Source organism: Colletes latitarsis, chromosome 10 (genome assembly GCF_051014445.1).
Source record: "Colletes latitarsis isolate SP2378_abdomen chromosome 10, iyColLati1, whole genome shotgun sequence".
NCBI lineage: Eukaryota > Metazoa > Arthropoda > Insecta > Hymenoptera > Colletidae > Colletes > Colletes latitarsis.
In genome coordinates, this window is record NC_135143.1 from 2,186,142 (window position 1) to 2,196,166 (window position 10,025).

Consider the following 10,025-nt stretch of genomic DNA (forward strand, 5'->3'; position numbering starts at 1 on the left):
TCGAGTGACTCGTAACTATTCGAGAACTATGGAATGCTCGAGGAGCGGGGTCGTATGCCCATGTGCTCCCTGCCGGTTCCAGATTAAGAGTGACGGACGAGCACGGACATTCAAAATGTTCGCTCGAAGGGTGAAACCTCCGTAGAGCGGCGCTGTGAACGTTTTTTGAGTCCGTCTTTGTCTAATACAAAATTGTCGTACCTTCTCTAGACACGCGCGTCGAAACTTTCGTTTCGAAATTGAGCGTTACGTGATCGATCGCGTGAGGTCTCGAAAAAAACCCGAGAGCGGCTGTTTTTCTATCCCGTACTGTTTTCGCGTAGCGGACACGACGACCGAGGTACCTCTGGTCTTACGTACGCCGAAAAAACAATACCGGGTGACGAATTATATTTTACTCGAGAATACGTCGAATTAACGCGATATTTAAACAACAGTAATTATATAAATCTAGTGTCTCGAAAGCTTCGATACAAAATCAGTATTTTTCTGCTTTTTTTTGCGTTTTTAATTTTTCACGTCTAGGATTTCGAATCGAAAAATCGGAAAAAATTCTCAAACACGTATCTCGATAACCACAATGCACCAGATTTTTTTCATAATTTTTGTACCCGATTAAATAGGGGAAATAGGCACAAATTCGTTAATCCGAATTTTCTCTATAACTACCCTTCCGAACAAGATAGAGAGTTGAAATTTGGCGTAGACTGTTTTTTTCTGATGCTCTATCGATGGATCCATCGTATGTCAAATTTGGTTCAAGGGCACATTTGACCCCCTTATTCGGCTATACCCTTTTTCCCAGGGCTGGTCGAACACCCTGCATAACCATTTTAAGATCCCCTAATAACATTTTGATTATTAGAAAAAAATATTATTAGTTTGTAGGTTTCAATGAAAACCAATTTTTATCGATATATTAAAAAAAAGAACTTACTAACTATTTACGCTTTATGTGCGTGACTCTCCCCCTCCCCCCTTACTTTTGCGTCGCTCTCTGTGATCACTTTTTTTAATTTCTCCTCACATTTGTCAATTTTATCCGTTAATTGAGTAATACAAGAATTCAGTTCTAATTTTTCGTGTTCCAATGAACTGATTTCAGATTTATAGCTTGTAGTTAATTTTTCCAACTTTAATACTAGTTCTTCAATTTGCGCTTCGAGGGTTTGAATCTATAAACCAAAATTAAATGATTAAGAAATTAATTGTTTAATATTAGTGTTTATTTACCTTTTCCTGGCCGGCATGTTCCTTACTGGCTCAGTCAATTTCGAACATGGCTATTTGATTTTTCAGATCTCTATCCACTGCGCTGATAAACTGAATTTCAGATTCTTTTTTCAGAAAAATTTCTGTTAACTGACCATGTACGTGCTCTATTTCAACTTGATGTTTCTCGATGTTATTTTTCAATACTTCTTGTTGCAACTTTATCTAAAAATAGAAACTATAAATCAAAAATGTGTAGAATAAAATTGTTCTAATTACAAAAAATATTCTACGACCAATGTTTCTATGTTTGTTTTGTGTTAATTCTCAACTTCAACTTGCTTTTTACGTAATTCTTCCAACTTTAATTCTAATTTTTGCACTTTTTCACGCATATCTTGGATATGATTCTTATGTTTTTGTATAGTTTTGCCTTTGTTAAAACACTGCTTTAAGACCTGCTACATGATTTTCAGATATATACTTTATTTTCTTGTCATTAATCGAAATAAGTGTGTGTGGCTTCACTTTTGTACAAGATCTCGAGATCAATTTTCTTGGTGAACATTCAGGCTATAATTAAACATGTCTTTATTAGAATTAAAATTTATTTTAAAAAGATTTTAGTATTTGTTAGAATTTATTCATTGTAATATTCCATTTACATAAATTTTTATTTCTTACCGATTTAAAATTCAAGTGTAAACTATTAGTACTTCTGAAACGAGTTGATAAACTACATTCAGCACCAATTATGCTTTTATTAACATGAAATCTTTCCGATTTCTCGATAACAGAATCTTTCACCTTATCGTCAAATTTTGGATCATATGCGCCTGGTGGTGGCACTTCATCTGTAAAATTTGTTACTTATATTAGCACTATCCATTATAATTTCAATATACAAATCATATATTAAATTCTAACATGAATAACAAGTATCATTTTTATATAATAAGATAATTATGCAATAGTCAATAAGTTTAAATTTTACTTGTAAAGTCTGTATATCAAGTTAAATTGTATCGAGATAAATTTTTTTTGGGACAATTTATTTCCTCCGTGTGAAGTTGTTAAAAACATTTAGTGATCAAACATACGAGGTGTGTAAATTAATTAATGAGACTGGCAACGCAGCGTTGATCTGTCAACATTTGAGACGTGAGACTTGGAAAGATGGTAGGTGAACGTGTGATACGTTTTCGTAAAACAGGTGTTTTTAGTGCATTCTAAAAATGAGTCAAAAGTCATACTGATTTGTTTTTTCGATTGCCAGGGAATTGTCCACGAACAGTTTGTGCCTCAAGGCCAAACGGTCAATCAACACTTTTACCAAGAGGTTCTAGAAAAACATCGTAAAAGGGTCATGCGTGTGAGGCCAAACATCAAGAACAACTGAGTGTTGCATCATGACAATGCGCCTTGTCACACAGCAATTTCAGTAAATGTGTTTTTGGCCAGTAAAAACATTCCTGTGGCCCCTCAGCCTCCTTATTCACCTGACTTGAGTCCTCGTGATTTTTTCCTTTTCCCGAGATTGAAAAATCACCTCAAGGGACATCATTTTAGAACACCCGAAAACATTGAAGTGGCTGAAACCGACCAGCTGAAGGCTATACTCGTACCTGAATTCACTTCTATGAGAATTGGAAAAATCGTACTCAGATAGTACTTACAGGTACACAGTTCATGCAGCAACAATAAAAAATGTTGCTGCCCTCCTCTGACAGTGTTTACAGGTAGACAATATAATAAATTACTATTCTATACAGTGCGTTGACAGGATCTGTCAATCCAACTAAACGCTGAAAACAATATAAAGATATTTGCAATGCAAAGAATGTGATTTTGCAAAAACAAACTCAGCTACAGATGTCTTAAAATTAACATATATGCTAACATATAATTATGAGCAATGTCATATTATTATATAACTAAAATAAAATAAAAATACTGCACAGCAATTGGAAGGGTAGAGTAGATTGTCAAGATTGATGAATCAACATTTTGTCGTAGAAAATATCACAGAGGCCATTTGAAAATTAATCACAGCATCAATTTTAAAGATCCCATTACTGATGCTTACACGAATTACATTGAAACCACTTGGAGGCATGTCACACATTTTTTAATCTTCTTTATAACATATAATACTATCAATATTTTATATTTTCAAGAAGAGTAACTTCATTGGAAATAGCAGAAATTTCATTCAATACATGTTTAACAAATTAGCATTTGACTACCTGGCATTTTGAAGTATTTTGAACACAGTAACGACAGTCACTTGTTTCCACCTGTGAACCTGTCAAAATATACTCAACCCTATTTTTTTACTGTAACTTTGCGATAAGTTTATAAAAAAATAACGAATGAAATGCATATCAATAATGTACTGAATTAGACGAATCGAATGACGTATAACTCACCCCGATCGGTGAACGGGCCATTTGCTAGGAATTGTTAGAAACGTAGAAATAGATAAATTCCCGAAGCGGGCCATGTGCTTCTCTTTGGCGCGTTTCGCCCTCTTAAAGGAGGATCGGCCAGGACACTTAGACAAAGAAGGGCCGTACTGTCAAGGGTGCCCTCACAACCCTGGTTCTCTGTCAGGGTACAGATTTGTGTTGGCTCTTGCCGCGAGCAGATATACATCGAATATAGTTTTTGGAAAGTCCATCGTGTCTTAATCTTTATTAAAACGCCCAACCGCTCTCCTGACCATAATATCAACATTCTTACAAATCAGAAGCGGGATAGACCGTGGTACACTAAACGCGAGTACATTTTATTAGTGATATTGTTAAATACACTGTGCAAAGACACTAAGTGCGAAGTGCCGGGTATAGACAATAGGAATATCACTAGTGAACAATAAGTGTATTTTAGTTCGTAGTTATATAAGACATAGTGAAGTTAAATTTAGCGTAAGTGGACTTTTGTTATTAATCTAGTGACTAAGTACATATCATGAGTAATATGGACCGTGCATCGTGCAGCCGAGATGTGGATGCGGCATCGAATGGCACCAGTGTCATGGAATCGCGCCTCCAAAAGCTCGAAAGCATGATGGAGGAGTTTTTGCGATCATCGCGCGCGCGATCGCATGCGTCCCGACGGCGGAAATCGCGTTCGCGTTCACGTCCGCGTTCACGTAGCCCGGCAAGACGATCTCCGCGGAGACGATCACGTAGTCCGCGAAGAAGCGTGGCGGAGTCGCAGAATGCCCGTCTCGTTCGCGTGGAACGAGAACGTTCCCAAACGCGAAGTTCTGCGTCGCGTTCCCTCAGGGGCTGTGTCCGGCAATCGTCGGCCGCAGTACGGGGCGTAGCGACCCCGAGGTACCTGATGCTTATCACACCGTAAGCCTCCTGTTGGTCGTCACAAAGACCCATTGACAATTCCTTTTTTTGGTTTTGTGAATGGTACGTGACGGCAGGAGGAACGGGGGCCTTGGCTTAACCGCCCGGGACCGCGAGTATGGCGACTCTATAAAATCGCCCTCCAATCCTAAGTTATGGTGCGCGGCGATGGGATGCATGGTTGGGGGAGGAGGCCCAATCCCAAGCGACCACCTCCGGGGCACCTGCTGAACCCCCGGAGTATATAGGCTTATCCGGGTAAGGCGGCTCTGCCCGGGCGGACCTTTTCTTCCGACCTGCTCCTGGAAATAGTATGGAGTTTAAAATTAAAACGGGGATGGGACGGGGTAAGTCAGAGGGGGAGGACGAAGGCGGTGTTGAGACTGGAGTGATGGCGCTCGCGCCGCTCCCAGCGCCTGGCCCGGCTTCGTGGAGGGTGGAGGAGGACAACGAGACTGCGTCAGTCTCGTCCTTCTCCTCCACCAGGAGCCTCATAGGCTCTAAGAGAAAGATGACGGGGCAGGCCGTCAATGGAGTGGGCAGGGCGATGAGCCCGGTTGTGCGGATGAGTTGCCTCAGGGACAAGGTGACCGAGGAGATATCGGAGAGGATCTCCTCGACCCTGAGACGAGTGGAGAAACTGGCCGCTGCCTGCTCTTTTAAGGGGCAGAAGAGCGGCGGGGCAGAGGCTCTGAGGGAGGCTGCCCGAATGATGAGGGACGCGGCGCGGAAGCTAAGCGGGCGGAACGCCCGTCTGCAGCACCTGTTGGAGGAGGAGCGACAGGGGAGGATGGGGGCAGAGGCGCGCTGGAACAGCGCGGCCCTCCCTCCTGTCCTCCCTCCTCCTCGCCGCGCCCTCCTGCGGTCGTTATGAAGCGGAGTGCGGCGGAGGTGATGCGGGCCCCCACAGGCCCTTCCACCCACACTCCGCCCGCGCAGAGGTCCCCATCCTCCTCAGAGGACGATCTCCTGAGGAGGATAGGGGACATGATAGACAAGAGGCTGGCCGCCTTCCGGGAGGAGCTCCTCCCCGGAAGAGCGGTTAGCGGGAGGGTGATGCCACCCCGACCATTGCCGGCACAGCCGGGGAAGGCGAAGGTGGGGGGAGCGAAGGATCCGCCGACCGTGGCGACTCCGGGGCCTCGGGTCGTGACCCCCAAGGGGGGAAGCATACCCGTGGTCCCGGTTCCCATGTCCTCCGCGGCACCGCCCCAAGGGGGGGTGTCGTGGAGCGAGGTGGTGGGACGGAGGGCGAGGAGGGCGGCGAGGAAGGCCTCGCAGGCGCAGCCTCTGCCCCCGCCGCCAACGGCCAAAGGAAAGGCCGCGAAGGCGCGACTTGGCCGCCCCCCTAAAACGGCAGCGGTAGCGCTGACCGTTGCGCAGGGGGGCGACCTGACCCTCGCGGAGGCGATGCGGCTCGCCAGGAACAATGTGTCCCTGGAAGAGCTTGGCATCGCTTCTGTGAGGGCGAAGCGGGCCGTGACTGGGGGTCTCCGGCTGGAGATCCCCGGTCCAGACGGCGGCGTGAAGGCGGACCGACTCGCCCAGAGGCTCCGGGAGCAGCTGGGCGAGCGGGGTGTCCGGGTCGCCCGGCCCACGAAGCGCACGGAGATGCGCGTGTGTGGGCTGGACGACTCGGTCACCGCGGAGGACGTGGCGCGTGCCCTAGCAAGAGCAGGGGACTGCCCTGAGGGGGACTTGCGGGTCGGGGAGATCCGCAAATCTCCTTCCAGCCTGGGATCCGTGTGGGCCCGCTGCCCCCTCTCCGCCGCCCATAAATTGGCGGAATCCGGGAGGGTTTCGGCGCGAATTGGGGCATGTGAGGCAGTGGTGCACCTCGCCGGTGGACCGCAGCGGTCAATGTTACCGCTGCGGAGCAAAGGACCACCGTGCGAGCCAGTGCTCGGTGGCCCACAACTGCCCGCTATGTGCGGACAGGGGGATGCCAGCCGACCACAGGGTGGGGAGCAGGAAGTGCTCTCCCCCCTCCCGGAAGGAGAGGAAGAGGCGGGCCGTTGCGGCTCCGGCGCCGCGGGCGGTGGCATCGTCCACCATGGAGGTGGACGGTGCCACGGGGACGGACAGCCGGGAGGAGGCTGGGGCGGTCGGTAATTAATGGCGCCCCGCCTCCTCCTCCAGGCCAACCTCAACCACTGCCGCGCGGCACAGGATATGACGTCCCAAGTCCTCGCGGAATGGGGGGTTGGCCTGGCTGTCGCCGCCGAGCCGTACCGCGTCCTTGATCACCCTCATTGCGTGGGCGACGCGGACGGCTTGGTGGCGACGGTATGGGGATGTGGCGACGGGTCCCCGCCGTTCTCCATGCTGAAGCGCGGTCGGGGATTCGTCGCCGTGGACTGGGGGGGAGTCGCCGTGGTGGGGTGCTACATCTCGCCTCGCAGCGGTCACGTCGCGTTCGAGCAGTACCTGGCCGAGGTCGCGTCATGCGTGCAGCGCTGCGCGGCCCGGCCGGTGCTGGTCCTGGGGGACTTCAACGCCAAGTCGGTGGCGTGGGGGTCCCCCAAGACTTCCGTTCGCGGCGGGATCCTGGGCGACTGGGCGGCGGGGCTCGACCTTCGGTTACTGAACCGGGGGTCGGAGCACACGTGTGTGCAGCGATATGGGGGGTCCATCGTAGATGTTGGATTCGCGACGTGTCGGGATGGCACGTGGTCGCGGGGGCAGAGACACTCTCGGACCACCGGTATATCCGGATGGAGGTCTCTGCCGCCGCGGGGGATGCATCCCGACGCCTCCGTCCGGGTGGTACCCCACCGCGCCGCTGGGCGCTTCGGCGCCTGGACAAGGACGCCCTGATGGCAGCTGCCCTCGCTGCAACTTTTTTTTTTTTTTTTTTTTTGTCGTGGGGAAAATCTTCGAAAGACTCCCTCCCACCTCTTTGGGGAGAGGTGGGAGGGGTGTGTGGGATTCCCCGCGCCCGTCATTCACTAAAAACCCCACGGTGACCCTTCCGCACGATTTGGGAGGATACCGGGAATCGCTCGAAGCATTCTTCCGGTATCCTCCCCGTGCCCGCGCTTTGCGCCCATCCCCGGGGGGGACAAACGGTCCCCCCGGTAGTCACACTGTCTCATAGCGGCAGGACGGGGCCACTCCATCCCGCCGCCATCCGTCCCGGAGCCGCATTTAGTGGCGGGCTGCATGCCCCAATTCGCAACCGCCTGCGACCCCGTTTCTACCCCTCGGCGGCCGGGAGCTGATGGCCGCTCCAGGCCACCGAGGGTGCCTCCCCGTGGGCCGGACCCACCCGGTCCGACCCATCGCCGCCTGGCGGGAGGAGGCTCCCCTCAGGGCCCCCCTCCCAGCCAGGGTCATCCGCCGCGCAAAGGCCGCCGCCCGCGACGCCTGACGCCCGTGCGACGCCCTCGCGCCACCATACGAGCGCGAGCCTCAGCGCGCCGCTGAAGCTCGCGCTCCCTTCCCGCGGCCTCCTTCTGCAGCATTACGGTCTCGCAGAAGGAGGCCACGGCCCTCCACTTCCTCTCGCTGCCGAGCATGGCGCGCACCACACCCGGCAGCGAGACATCCCGCCCTATGACGCCGACCAGGACACGGCGCTCCCCATCCCACGCTGGGCATACCTGGAGGGTATGATCAGCCGTGTCCTGCTCGGCGTCACAATGGCAGCAACGCGCCGTCGGCTCCTTCCCTATCCGGCACAGGTATCTTCCGAAGCTACCATGCCCGGAAAATACCTGTGCCATCCGGTAAGTAAGGCTTCCATGGCCTCTGTCCAGCCACTCACACAGGAGTGGCCGAACAGCCCCGACTGTCCGGTGCCCCGCAGTTGGCAGGGCCAACCGCTCCTGCCACGCGAGCACCACGAACTGCCGGGCCTGGCGCTTCAAATCGGCCCAAGCAGGTTCCTGCTCCCCTCAGGGGCTGCCAGCCTTTCAGCTGCAGTACGGGCTTAACGAACCCGGGGTACCCGAGTCATACACACACCGTAAGCCTCCTGTTGGTCGTCACAACGACCCATTCACAATTCCCTATTGGTTTTGTGAATGGTACGTGACGGCAGGAGGAACGGGGGTCTTGGCTTAACCGCCTGGGCCACGAGTATGGCGACTCTATAAAATCGCCCTCCAATCCTAAGCTATGGTGCGCGGCGATGGGATGCATGGTTGGGGGAGAAGGCCCAATCCCAAGCGACCACCTCCGGGGAACCTGCCGAACCCCCGGAGTATTAGGCTTACCCGGGTAAGGCGGCTCTGCCCGGGTGGACCTTTATTTCCGACCATCTCGTGGGATTATTATGGACACAGAAAATAAAATGGGGATGGGGCGGGTTTTGTCGGTTGGGGAGGACGGAGACGGGGTTGGGGTTAGGGTGGCGGCGCTCGCGCCCCACTCAGCGCCAGGTCCGGCTTCGTGGAGGGTGGAGGAGGACGACGAGACGGCGTCGGTCTCGTCCTTCTCCTCCAGCACGAGCCACATAGGCTCTAAGAGGAAGAGGACGGGGCAGGCCGTCGTCGAGGTGGGCGGGGCGATGAGCCCGTCGGTAAGGCTGAGTTGCCTCAGGGACGAGGTGACCGAGGAGATATCGGAGAGGATCTCCTCGTCCCTGAGGCGGGTGGAGAAAGTCGCCGCTGCCTGCACCTTTAAGGGGCAGAAAAGCGGTGGCGCGGAGGCCCTGAAGGCCGCGGCGGAGGAAATGAGGGAGGCGGCGCGGGAGCTCACAGGGCGGAACGCCCGTCTGCAGCTCCTGTTGGAGGAGGAGCGACAGGGGAGGAGGAGGGCAGAGGCGCTGTGGAACAGCGCGGCCCTCCCTCCCATCCTCCCTCCTCCTCCACCGCCGCGTCCCTCGGCGGAGATAAATAAGCGGAGTGCGGCGGCAGTGGTGCGGGGCACCGCGGGCCCCTCCACCCGCACTCCGCCCGTGAAGAAGTCCCCGTCCTCCTCAGAAGACGATCTTCTGAGGAGGATTGGGGACAAGATTGATGGCAAGCTGGCCGCCTTCCGGGAGGAGCTCCTCGCCGGAAGAGCGGTCAGCAGGAAGACGGTGCCTCCCCGACCTGTTCCGGTACAGTCGGGGAAGGCAAAGAAGGGCGGAGTGAAGGCTCCGCCCAGCGTTGCGGCACCAGGGCCCCGGGTCGCGACCCCCAAGGGGGGTGGTGTACCCGTGGTCGCGGTGGTCGCGTCCTCCACGGCGCCCTCCCAAGGGGGGGTGGCGTGGAGTGAGGTGGTGGGGCGGAAGGCGAAGCGGGCGGCGAGGAAGGCCTCGCAACCGCAGCCGGCGGCCAAGGTAAAGGCCGCGAAGGTCGGGAAGGCACGACCAGGTCGTCCCCCAAAAACGGCAGCGGTGACGCTGACCGTTGCGCAGGGGGGCGACCTGACCCTCGCGGAGGCGATGCGGCTCGCCAGGGAGAATATCTCCCTGGAAGAGCTGGGCATCGCCTCCGTGAGGGCGAAGAGGGCCGTGACCGGGGG

At 53.1% G+C, this 10,025-nt stretch overlaps 1 long non-coding RNA gene across 1 annotated transcript; it reads right to left on the reverse strand.

Moving 5' to 3' along the window:
* Positions 1 to 1,028: 1,028 nt before the first annotated feature.
* Positions 1,029 to 2,067, reverse strand: LOC143346779 (uncharacterized). Its single transcript, XR_013080505.1, has 4 exons — positions 1,897 to 2,067; positions 1,509 to 1,785; positions 1,234 to 1,437; positions 1,029 to 1,175 (listed from the first exon to the last, which is right to left on the reverse strand). It is a non-coding gene; the product is annotated as an uncharacterized LOC143346779 (long non-coding RNA).
* Positions 2,068 to 10,025: the final 7,958 nt, after the last annotated feature.